The 13,525-nt window shown below is 40.0% G+C and overlaps 1 long non-coding RNA gene across 1 annotated transcript; it reads right to left on the bottom strand.

The window, feature by feature from the left end:
* Window positions 1–253: 253 nt before the first annotated feature.
* Window positions 254–12,173, bottom strand: LOC120322915. The gene is made up of 3 exons (XR_005562879.1): window positions 12,035–12,173; window positions 898–996; window positions 254–513 (listed from the first exon to the last, which is right to left on the bottom strand). It is a non-coding gene; the product is annotated as an uncharacterized LOC120322915 (long non-coding RNA).
* Window positions 12,174–13,525: the final 1,352 nt, after the last annotated feature.

Raw genomic sequence — 13,525 nt, 5'->3', positions numbered from 1 at the left:
AAAGATGCACCATTAACCTGGTGATCAACAGGACACACAGGTACCGACATCACCAAATTTCTTTCAGTAATAAAGAAAGGAAGAGACTATTTGAGCTATGTTTAACAAATCCACTTACCTAAAGCCCATCAGGGAATAGATCCTCCTGTGTGCGTAGTATAAGCAAAGTATAAGCAAAGACAAATTATCTGTTATTTAAAGACAAAACACACACGTATCATTTTCACGGCCAGAAAGGGGTTGCACGGAGGATTTGTGCAGTTTTACCTCATGAGCTGTCTGTGGCTGTAGGTTTTTGAACACAGCAACACTTTAAAAAAAGTCCTTTCATAAATTCCCCTTCTTCAGGTAGATCTTGAAGGTAAGAACTGCCTTATAGAGCATATCATCACCTTGCCATTACATCACACAATAGCATTTAAGAGCCCACTGTATCGAGGATTGCACGTGCAGCATGGCGCTTGCTGGTATTCACCAAATGCAATTGCCTACAAAGCAGCGTGTCAAAAATACCTGAAAAACAAAATGGGGGACGCTTTTAGTCATTACAGTAAATAATACTTTCCTACCTGACAGCAGAGAAATTTTGTTCAGTGTGTCACGTAGAGCAGCTGGCACAGCCTTCACCTGGTGCAGCCTTCATCTTGTGCCAAGTCACACAGCTCGCACCTCTGAAAGGTGCCTGCTCAGTTCAGGACACTGCTGTCAACCAAAGTTACAAGCAAACAGAGCCAGCTCAGGATGGCTGCCAAACTTGCAGGGACAGGTCTCTTATGCCCACCCTCAAATGAAAAGGCCAGGACAGAGGCCTTTCCTTCTCCAAGGAGGAGGAAGCCACTTCATGGCCTTTGAATATAAAACCAAGAGGTGGAAAAGCTCACAGGAATGTTCTCCCACCTTTCTTGTGGACTTGGTCAGGCTTGCCAACACAACTTGAGCCTTGTCCAAAACAGAAATCACAGAGTAGGTGAACCAGTATGGGAGATCTCAGGAACCCTGGAGAAAGAGGAAAGCAATCTAAAACCCTTCACCTTTAAGTCCTTTCAATTAACTTGGCTTTTCTTACCTTTGATTCAAAATATCTTGTATAATTTATTGTTTGTATTTTGCAGAAGGCCAGCACAGTAAACATGGGCTGGTATTCAGCAATAGTGTACATAAAGGTAATCAGGAACTTGGAATGGAAATTAGGTATGTCAAGACGCTCATCGCAGCTTGACGGAACAACATAATACTGCAGTGTCTCACTGGCCATATATTCAGGGGTTTGTCATTCGAGTGCTTCAAGAGAATGGGAACAGACCACTCAAGCTGCCTTTCTGAAGTATTCCCTAAAACCCCAAGGAGTCAAGAAAGGAGGTTAGAGATGGAGGTAGGTCTTTGGGACCTTCCAAATATGGAATGATGATTCGTTAAAACTCTTTGTGATTCATGCATTTTGTAATAAGAAAATTTCTGAAGGAAAGGTTCTTGGACTGAAAATTGGAGTGTTGTTCAAAAAAAGGGGAAAGATTTGTTGGATGTTAGCCCAAAATGTTTAGTTCATGAGTAACTCCCAGTAAGGCCTGACTGTACATCCTCTTCTAACCATGGCTATTCCATGCAAACATCTATGGGTCATTTGAAGAGCAACTACTGGGGTCAAGAGCTGCTTGAGAGCATTTTCCCTTGAAAAGATTAGGAATAGATAACCTGAGCAACTCCACAGCAGAACTGGCTTTGGAACAAAGGCAGCTGTCCAGCAGGGGCCTGAAGATGCACCTCATTTAGCTAACCCAGTTGCCCTTCATACAATAAGAAGTGACTAAAAATTTCAACAGTAGTCACTGTATGAAATTTTGTGTGTTTAACACCAAATATCAATTCTCTGGAGAGTAAGACTACAAAGTAAATGTGACAAATTAAAATGTATATATTTTTATTCACTTTATGCTCATAAAATCGTTGCCCCTATCAGATGTGTATCACTCTTGGAGGATACTGAGTACTGAGGACACCTGTAAGAGAAATTTTGCATCCTAATAATAGCAAGTCACAGTAAAGCTTTTTTTTTTAATCATTTGTAGGCAAACCAAGCATAAAGGGCATAATAAATTAAAGTTTAAAAGTTAGAAACTAAGAAGGCAAGGAAGAAAGACAAAAACCATGGGTATAGACAACAATGACAGTGCCACATGAAGAATGTAGTTAAGTACAGAGCTTACTATGTGTAAAAAAAAAACCCAAAATAAACAGATGTACAAAGCTGTTTCCAATTTTTAACGTTTCCTTAAACATGTTTCTTCTGATGACTCATAGGAATAATCTGAGGACAACATTTTTAAGAGATGGTCCTATGGAAACACCTCCCTCATGCTGCTGCTTGCCATATATTCCAGATATAAAAGCAAGCTATAAGACAATTACACCTTTCTTTGAGAATTAATTCACATTAAAATTCCCTTTTCTCTAGACTACTATTCTTAGATTCGTATGATCCAGATGTTTAAACCTGATTAGATGTAACAGTGACTGTTTATAAGAATAACAAGTAATTGCCAAGAAGAGGAAAAAAGTGCTCATAGATGTGATGAGTATCATCAAACAACTTGGAGATCTGTAGAGTTTAATGGCATTACTAAAAGCTGGTATTTCTAGTTATATAGACCAACAAGAAAGTACAATACCTTTCTAGTGCTGATCTTTACTTTCTCTGTTCAGAAAAATGCTGCTGTTCTGTAAATCCCTTATTTTTAGTTTCCAGTCAATCATAATCAATGGAAAGAGACCAGCTCTTCCAGAAGGGGTTCAGAAGATAACAACATACCACAGTACTCCTGCAAAACCAGCTTTTTTTCCTCTGCTAATTGAAGAGACACTTTACAAACTTGCTTATTTGAATTCTTTCCCTAAACTCATTTTCTGAACTAAACCAGTACACTGTGACCCCTGATGACTGGTGGGTTACATCAGGACAATAACTTTGGTATCCTGAGCTCCCAAAAGGCAGTGATAAGTATCTTTCCTGTCCACTGGACTAGGTTGAAGGACTTGACTTCAGATACAGCAGTGGTCAGTCTCCTGCTTGGCAAGGTGGGGCTTCCTAAGCAAAGGCAGTGGGGTAAGGCCAGAACACGTAAGAATAAAAACACTATGAACATTAGGGGATGATCCCTCGAGAAGAAGATAATGGGAGAAAAAATACCCCCCATGTTTCCATTTATGATGTAGACTGGACCAGAGTCTCAGCTTGGTGTCTAAAATGACCTTTCCAGAGATCTGAGACATATTTTCATGTTCAATGGAGTCAGTACTTAGGTTTGTTGACCTACTGCCAAACAAGCATCGCCTAAGTGGTGCTGCAGAGAGGACATTGTAATTAGTCTGGACATAGTGCCATCCCACAGCAGCAACACCATCCAGGTGGCCTTGCACTAGGGCCACATCAGGGCATTGTACCACACTGATTTCTCTTGGAGAGGTTGGCTGGGATGATGCACAGTGCTTGGCAAACACCAGTAGATATCACCAGGGTGAAGAAAGACTGGATGTTGACTTTTGAATTATACAGTTGAGGAAAGAAATGTCGTGGTTTATTTAAACATGATACATAAATTCTCAGGCAATCTAATTTATGCCCAACTGTTGATTGTACAGAAATCTCAACTTTGCCTCTGATGACAAAGAGCAAGCAAGGAATGGGGAAGATTACAAGCCAATTTTCTATGATTGCGATCCAAAAAAAAAAAAAAAAAAAAGGGCAAATTAGATGTTTCTTTTTTAAGGAATGTTACTTTCCCTTTTAAGTAATCAGGGGATTACAGTTCTATAAAGTTAAGATCCAAAACCAAGTCAAACTTCAACCAAGCAAAAGGAAGATTAGACTTAAACACCATAAAATATGAGCTTCTTGTCTAACTCCACTATTTTCATCTTTCTCTAGTAGTGGAACTTTTTAGGTTTAAAAAAAAAAAAGTGTAATAGACTAAAAGCATAACAGACTCCTGTTCAATGTAAAGAGTAGTCCAGCTTCACCATTTGTCCTAGCTCAAGTTTCTAGGGCAATTTTTCTGTAGTTCATTTCTGGTATCTCTAAAAGAACCTGAAAGAGGTTGCATCAGCTTTTAAGGAGCTATACCTGTTGGCATGATCTATGTGAATGTTGCAAACTTCTTTTATGCTTATTTTAACTACTCCCAAAATTCAACATGCATTCTAAAGTAGTTTCAGTTATTCCAGAAGTAGCATTAAGACTTTAAATAGATGGTTTTTCCAACTGTTGAACAGCAGCATGTCTCAGGCTCCTTTCTTACACTGGCCTCCACAAACTGCCGAAACGGAGCACAGATACATCTAAGCAAGCAGAATTCAGAGCGATTGGTGATGTTGTCACATCAGTGCCAGGCGGTGTCTCAGCTACCAGGTCATACGTGACAGGTGCAGCATCTCTCTAGTGCAACTACCTTGATTTTTGCTCCAAGCACGCAACTCTGTGCAAAGGCACTTTTTATGAATAGATGAGCTTGGGTTGGCGCTACTTCAAGTCTTTCTTGTGCCATCATTCATGGCTGGTGTGGACCTGTCCTCTGTGAATTAAAAGCTCAAATTCCACAGACATCTAATGAGACTGTTTTTGACATTACCAAGGGCTTCATTTTACTGTGACAAATACTCGTCTTCTGGCCAAAACAGACAAGTCACAGGCACACATGAGGTATCACAACATCCCACATTTCAGGGTAGTTTTTCATCATCCCTTATTCTCCTAGCTGTGCATATGGTTGATCACCAACAGTCTTCATGACTTTGAATATAATTAAAATATATAATAAAGCAGTATAATAACAATAATATGCATATAGAATAATATAGAAGAGTTTCATTTTAAAAAATTTTTAAAAATAGAGGCTAGGTTTGTAAGAGGAGAAGCATGGGTGGAATTACAGGCTGTGAGATAACAGCTCTCCAGACCTGTGTTGCATGGGCAACAGGGCTCCAGAGTCATATTTAACAGCTGTGCAGTTTCCAGAACAATATAGAGGATGCTCATAATTAGCTGATGAGAGGTTTAACCCCTGAGGTTTTGGTGGTGTTAAACACCAAAATCTAGGCTCTGTACATTCGCTTGCACTTCAGCACAAAATTCATGTGGAGCCATCCCTCCTTTTCTGTGGCTCTACAGTCCTGGCATTCACTTGTTAAGCTTTTCACTAAACACAGATAATAAATTTTCTCCATAATTTATATGCTTGGAGGCCTTTGCTAAGAACAATTCATTTTACTCTTGTGTTTTATCCTTGTGCTAATACCCTTGTAGCCAAGTGGATGGAGCTGAAATACAGCTCCAGTAGAAGAGTGATGTTAATGGATTCCCCCCATTTCAAAGAATGCGAGAAGAACATGAAAAAGGAGTGTGAGAATTTTTTACCTCAGTTCTACTTCTATTTTGCAGTATCTGAATGACCAAATGTCTCCACTGTGATGTCAATGAACCACAGATAAAAACAGATGAAGAAGCTGAGAAGCCTGTGGTTATTTTGGCCTCTGATAATGTCAAATTCTGCAAGCTAAGTCTCTACTGAACACCTAACATTGCTTCATTCCTGAGTAGTACCACAGAAGACAGCTTTGTGATCTAATTTTAAAAAGTGTTTTGTTTGAAAAGCTTGTTAGCCTTTGAGATAAAGTTAGCTTAGCTGCAAACCTATCTATCAAAGTTTTATTTGATTGCAAATAAAAAATCCAAATTAAAAGGCCAAGCAAACACCACCTAAATATGAAGACTTACATATTCAAGGTTCCCAGATTCTCTGTTTGTTTTCTTTGGCTCTAAAGTCATGATTACTCATTACTGTTTTTAACACCAACCACGTGCTTCTCTCAATATTAAAGAAACAAGCAGCATCACATTCCTACAATGAAAGGAAAGTCAAACAGACAATACAGCACCCCAGCCTTGTTCGAGGAAGACTATGCATATGGAAAGAGTGAGTCCAAGTAAATGAATAACACCCCCTGCAAAGTTTACAGCTATTGTGCCTTGGCCAGACATGTGCAGGTACTAGCTGGCACGGAATAGGCCCCAGCTATCCTGATTCTTGGGCCAGTGATCAAAAGGTCTTTCAGAAACACCAGCTTACCACTCCCTGACTTCTCAGGGAAGAGCTGAGGCTTCCTCCCTTGTGGTCAAAAAGAAAACAATACCCAGAGAGATGGCTCTGGATAAAACAGCCTTTGCAAGAAATAGCTTTGGGAACAACAACAAAGCAGTGCCAGGTTTTAAAGCTGTGTAATACCCAGAACTGCAGGTATCTGCAATGCTGACCAATTAAGGACTGCATGCTTGGGATGCCCAAAGAATAGGTCTTATTTTGGAAAATTGAGAAAGTTGAGTGAGTACAAACCAATGAGCATTGCATAGCACACATTGCAGGTAAGAGGGACAGGTGAAGGGCTGCAGTTTTCGTGTCCTCACTCACAGCAAACAGCCCCTTTCTCTCTAGAGTGGGAGTATCTAGATAACCTGGCCTATAGAAAAGCTTTCTCAACATAAATATCAGAATCTAATAGATGTATTTTCCATTTGCAGACCTGGACCTGCTCCAGAAAGACAAGATTAAAGACTCCCCTAATAACTCAGGAGGGAGAACAAGCAAAACATCTAGGTGATTTGTCCCTGGTGGAGAAAGAAGCAATGACACTGGCACTAGTTTACTAATAGTTTGGTGACTGCTATCTACTCTGCTTTCTCCTCCAAATTGAGACTGCAGCTGCCATACCTTGTTGCTCAATTTTGATGATAATTTTAATTATTCCAGTGCCTGAGAACATGCTCTATATCCCTGAAATACATTCAAGAAAGTGTAAAGCTCTATAAGAGTAACAACTGAGGAAAAATTTTATATAGATATGAGAGAATTATTATTTATTTTCTTTTCTGACTTGTGCAGCTGCAGTTTGACCAAATAACTTAGCATCAAACCCAAAATTTTAGATTAAGTTGAAGCATCTAACTTACAGAAAATACTAAATCTTAGTTAAAGAGACCAGAAGATGAAAAAGCCAGTAAGTGAATTAACTGTTTCCAGGTAAATGATCCTCGGTCAAAAACCTGAAATGCATTCCAAGCCCCTCTGTCCATCATTAATATCTTGAATATTTTTCCTCATGCAATGAAATTAAATATCTGGTACTAACCAAGTTCTGGTTTGAGCATACTTAAAATTGTGTCTGCCACCCTGCCAAACTGAAAAAAAAAAGTTAAAAAGAAAAGAATTTAAGGGCAGAGCAAGTAATTTTTCCAAGATAATTTTTTACTTCAAAACTGAATGCTATGGTCAAATATATGCAAAAATCCATTTTTCACTTTCTTTATTAATTCTAGTATGCTTATAATTAGAAGATAAATTTAAATGGCTTTAAATTGCAAATAGACATTCACAGATAAGAAATATAAATTATGCTATAATGTGAAAGAAAAACCATTGCAAAAATTAAAAAATAATTTCTATGTCTATTTGTTTTATTCTATGGTTTCTCTTCCATTGTTTACCTTGCACATTCCTGCTACCAGACCTTTCCCACGTCAAGTAAAATTTTTATTAAGCTTGGTCATGTATTTACATTGAAGACTACAACAGCAGTGGCTGAAAATCAGTATCTGTACTAACACACTTTTCCCACAGCTGGTAAAGTTTTAATTCATCTCCACCGTGTATTTACATTTGAAACTGCATCACCTGTGACCATCTGACATCTGCTACACTGCCTGATGATCAACAGACTTAGTTCCCTTTGTGCAAACAGCTGAATCACACAAATCTTGTTCACACTCGGCTCTTTCACCATCCCTCAGTTATAATGTCACCAGAGGTGCACCAAAAGACTACATATTCCTACCAGAAACAGCAAATCAATGTTTGCCATAGAGATAATGCAGCCCCTTTGCCTAACAATGGATTATTGTGAAACCACAGACAACAACCAAGCATCTTTTTTTTTTAATGTATTTGCTTTTTTAATCTTTGTTCTTTACGGAAAGTATTTACATAAATAAATCAAAAGGGTTGTTATAGTAACAACAAGTGCCAGGTTATGCATAGATGAAGGGTGTGCAAGGTGCCTCCCCTGTCCCCATGCAGGAGAGTGGTGGGGCTGGAGGCCCACAGGTGCTGCAGTTCTGCACCCACCGGCACAGCCCAGAGCAGGCCCTGGCTCCCCTGCACAGCACCTGCCAAGGACCGTCCACCTCCAGAAGCTGTAGTGAGAGAGACCAAAATCCCCACCATATGCAGTGGTGCAGCCAGCCACTTTAATTCCTGTGATGGATGAGCAAGCAAAGGATTTGTAAGGGGGATTCCCACACTGGTGCCAGTGCTGCAGCCCCAGGTTTGTGAAAAGTTGCTACCCCAGAAGCAGGATTTCTCAAACTTGTTTCTGTTATGTCTACACTTACTAAACAAAAGGTACTGGGCCACACCCTACCTCATGCTAGGTGACATTCAGATGTAATGCAACATTTAATTTTATGAAACCTGTCTTGCCAAAGTTTGCAATGACCTCAGCCCAGGTGCATTCCCACCTCCCTCTGACACAGGCACCTGAACTCTTATGCTTAGTTATGTTACCTTCCTTTCCCTTCACTGCCAACATTCTGCTTTCTTTTTTTGTAATTCTCCTACAGTTCTCATAAAAGGTGTTCTTCTTTCCAAGTCCTGTAACTCTTCTCCACCTTCTATTAGCATCCTACAAGTCTTTGACCTTGATTTCTTTCTCTTCATCTTCAAAAATTCCACCTAGAAGTGCAAGCAAATTATAGCTACAATTTCCATACCACTGAAGTGTTAAGGGTAGAGAAAGCCTAATGATTCTTTTTTAAAGTTAGACTCATTCACAAAACAAAAATAGCATCTTGTGTTAGAGAGCTTCTCCAGTGTTTTGACGACTGCTTTTGTGTGTGACTTACCTAAAACTTGATATACAGTATAAAAAATTAATCCAAAGCTATTATAGAGCTGAGTTCAATTGTGTTCAGTCTTAAAATATGCACTTCAGTTTCACAGAATCATAGAATATCTCAAATTCAGAGGGATCCTTAAGGACCATCAACTCCCACTCCAAAAAGCCGCAGAAAAAAAGTGACATGATAATGTATTATTTAAGAAATGGTATGCTATGTGACAAAGACAAGTAAACAAGCAGCAGCACAAGTTTTACACATGCAGGCTTAACATGGCTGCATTTTGACTTACGAGTTCCTGTTACAGGCTTTTTATGTTTTCAGACAATTCCTTGAGAAGCACACCCATAGGTTACTTACAGAGATAGCTGTCAAGTGCCATGCTTTGAGAGTTATAAGCATGGAAATAAGAAGCTATGTCCATTGTGAGACAACTCTTGGTCCTTCTCAAAGAGGTGTCAAAGTCTCTACTGACAACTCCAGCTAGCTTTTCATCATCACATTTGAACCCAGTGTGGCCTATTTTTGAAGCTTTATAGTATCTGCATTAGATGAGATGATTGCTATGCTTACAGGAACCATAAGCACTATCAAAGGGAGCAAAACAACATAATAGCTCTTAAAAACACCAACAATAAGAAGTAATAATGGATTTTACACATAAAGTCATCTGAGCTGTCTTTATCTCAGCACAGCTCTTAGACTCTGTGCTCCAGCATTGCAAAGCCTGCACCAGCCCAGAGTGGCAGGAGCAGCAGCAGGTGGAAATGGCACTGGAGATAGGAATGTGGAAGCCTGGTCTCCAGTGTCTGTGGTGGCTTCAGTGACACTGCCCACCACCAGGAGTGCCATTTAACTTAAACATTGAGTTGTGTAGAAACAACAGATTGGGAGAGGAAACAGATTTAGTCTGGCATGAATCAATTATCTAATAGTGAGGAGTTGCAGCCGTAACTGGTCATCAGGGTTGGCTAGGTAAGGAGGTTAGGGTTTAGAAACTGATGAATTGTCTAGGATGAGCAAGAAGGGAGACAAATCTGAGGAGTACTGGTAAGGCTGGTAAAGAGTGTGAGACAGAGACAGGAAACAGGAAAGTTTAGCATGGAGAGGCAGACTGTGGTAAGAAATTATGCTTGAGAGGGAGGGAAAGATTTCACAGTTCCTATCCAGACTGCGATAGGAACCAGCTAAACAAACAAAATGGTAAAAAGATATTGGGGCGCTGATGGGAGACAGGACAAGGACACCTGTAGAGGACCAGAAAGGAGGCAAGTGTCTGAGAAGGGAGACAGGTTTATATGTAGGAGGCTCAAAGAGCTTGGATAGTGATTTTCATAGAGAGCTCAAGGGTGGCATCTGGGATTGCCTGGAGGAGATTCTTAAAGAGAACAGAGGAGATGACAAATCAACCAGAGTGCACAAGGGACAGGGTCTAGATTGGGCTCAGATTGGAGAGCTGGAGAGAGAACATGACCAGCTTGGAGAGAGGGAGGAGATGGAGTGATTGAGTCTGTGCCACTAAGTACACCACGTTTTCTTCATCCCCGGGGATACAAGCCAGCACTTGGGAGCCTTTTCAGCCTTTCTCTGTGTCCAAAATACAGTACTATTTTGTATTTCAAAGCAGCACACTTGCTTTGAATGGGAGTGCCTGCAGGACTGAGTTAATATCATGTTATTAACCACCTCCTAGCCCAGAAGCAGTTACAGTCTGTTACAAGGAAGTTTTATCTTTTTGTACATTCTTTTCTGATCTATGAGTTCCAGTGGTGAGTTTTAACCAAAGTATAAAGCTGTTTATTATACTAGCACTCATTATAGCAAGTGAGAACACAGAACTTGAGAAATTGTAAACAAGAACTATTGATATTATTTAATGGTTCATCTAGCCTGGTTAAGGAAGTTTTAAATGCATTAAGTACATTTCAGGAGTTGTTTTGCCATGAGAGGTAATGCCTGACTTCCGAAGAAAAACCTGCTCACATTATTTTAATCTTAGAAAAATATTAAATTGCAGAAAAGTATAAATAATCAAATCTCATTATTAATTTCATTAGTGCAGTAGCAAACACTGTTATCAGAGTAGGAAAGCAGTTCTAAACCACTGTTTTTTTACAAAGATGAAGTTGAGCTCAGAGGAGGTCATCTCAAACTGGACAATTAGATATTAGCTTGATGAATTTGTTGATCGTCTTTCTGGTCTGGCCTTCAGAAGCTGTGAGCATCTAGCTACAGGGTAAGAACATATAGCCAGTGCAGGGGAAGGAGGACAGGGCTACACTGTGGTGACAACCTGTTCTCAGATCAGTTTACATCAGAAATGAAGACTGACCCCTTGGAATATAACAGTCAACTGTAGACCTGTATTCTAATAACTTCTATTTGTGCTTGAGAGAGTGGGTATTACACAAAACTGTTTCATTTGCAGATAAAAACCTCACATTTCAATTGCATTTAGGAAAGAAAAACAGTAATTTTTAAGATCACACAATGATAATTTGAGGACCCAGTTTTCCTATTATTCTTGGGGTATACAACTTATATCTGGAAAGTAAATAGAAACAGTATTCACAACAAAACAGCTTATTTTTTTGAATGTGAACCAGATTCTTTTTACTACACCTATGCCTACATACACATGTACAAGTATTTTTTGTGAAATGCAGCTTGATAGCTGCATGTCCAGATAGTTGTGTCCTTCTCAGGAAGGACAAAACCAAACTGAACCTACAGCAACCATAAAACATATTTACTCACTAACCAGCACTGATATGTTTTTGCCGAAACCAGATAAGGATAATGCAGTGCCCTCAAAGAAGGCATTCATTATCACAGAATACCCTGTAAAACCAAGTTGTATTTCCTACCTCATCATCATGGACTTTCCTGTCCCTCCCCTACTTACCCCAATACTTTGAACTCCCTTCCTTGTCCAAAGCCCCTCAGGTGGTGGCTTAGGGTTTTCCCCAGAGCAATGGGTAGTCACTCTCCTGTCCGTCCCTTGCAGGAGAGGCATTTGTTATTTGTCTACCCCAGCGTTGTTCTTTGTGCTGTGATCCCAAACTGCCTCAGAGGTCTTGCATTTCCCACGCTCACCTGACCGTGGCCTTCTCATAGAGGTGTCTGAATACACCCTTTCCTTTTTCTTTTTTCCAGATCTGCAGCCTCTGAAGGTGGTTGATATCGCCCCAAGAATCCAAGTGATCTTCCAGACAAAACAAAATTTATATAGGAAGATTTCAGGTGAGGCTAGGAGGCTGAAAACAAAAGCATCACAAGTTTAGAACACAACACAGCTGATATTTAGCTGGATACCTTCTGAGATACTTTTGCCTTCCTTAGATAAGAGTTCCCAGACATACCCCATTACCTGGAGCTGGGAACACAAGTTTTCCATCAACATCTCAGCCAGGTATGGAACAAGTTCTAAAATCTCCTAAGGCAAGTTAGAGGATGAGGGAAGGTTGAGTCCCATCTTCCCCTCCCTCCATTTGACAATGAATTGCAATTTTCATTTAGTACCACCTTCTCAGTACAAATGGCCTTAATACTGACAAAGCTTCTTGACAATTATTTCTGTGCCAGCTTTCAGAGTTCCTTTACTGTGTTTGAGGTTAACATTTTAAAAATAAGATAAAGAAGCTCATAGTCTTGCTTTGGGTGCAGGAAGAAACTCACTAGAAGTCACCCTGTCTCTGCTTTATGTCTGAGAAGTAGTGCCTATGCCTTATCATCACACTGAATTATCTGAAGACTGAACCCAGACCTCATGTAGAGGATATCGTTGGACTTAGATTCACTTCTGGGGTCTGATCTTCTCATTTAATTGCAACAGTTCTGATACCCTAGACACATGGCTTCATCCTACACCATTTGCTCATTTTACAGTCATTACAGATTCAATCCTAAACATCCCCTGGTCAGATTATGTGACCAATACATCTATTCTAGAACAAGCAGCAATCACAAGTATTGAGGCCATGTTGCTGAGAACACAGCTGCATTGGGCAGGGCACGCCTCCAGGATGAAGGACCACCGCCTCCCTAAGATCTTGCTTTATGGTGAACTTGCCACCGGCTGCCGCAAGAGAGGAGCCCCGAAGAGAAGATACGAGGACTCCCTAAAACAACATCTCAGCCTTGGCCATATTGATCATCATAACTGGTCTACTCTGGCCTCCAATCGGGAGGTCTGGAGACACACCATCTATAACGCAGCTGATGCTTTTGAGAAAGCACGCAGGATCACTCTGGAGGAGAAAAGACAACGCAGAAAGAATTGTGCCTTGCAGAATATACCACCTAAGGAGTCTTTCTGCTGTGCCTTTTGCAATCGGCTTTGTCTATCTCGTATTGGCCTCATTAGCCACCAGCGTGCTTGTAACAAATGTGGATAGAGCCCTTCCTAAATCTTCGTTCACGAAGCCTAGCCATGATGACAGATTCAAAACATCAGTAAAAGTGCCTGTGAATTTTTTCCATGTGTAACCATCTTCTTCCAGTGATGAAGTTTTTAAGGTTTTACTTATTTTTTTATTAAGTTATGATGATATTGTGGAAGTTTTCATTAAAAAAATTAAAAAATAA

Source organism: Pipra filicauda, unplaced genomic scaffold (genome assembly GCF_003945595.2).
Source record: "Pipra filicauda isolate LSUMZ 115617 unplaced genomic scaffold, ASM394559v2 scaffold169_size1572857_pilon, whole genome shotgun sequence".
Taxonomy (NCBI): domain Eukaryota; kingdom Metazoa; phylum Chordata; class Aves; order Passeriformes; family Pipridae; genus Pipra; species Pipra filicauda.
The sequence above is the reverse complement of the archived record's forward strand: the minus strand, read 5'-3'. Positions and strand labels throughout refer to the sequence as shown.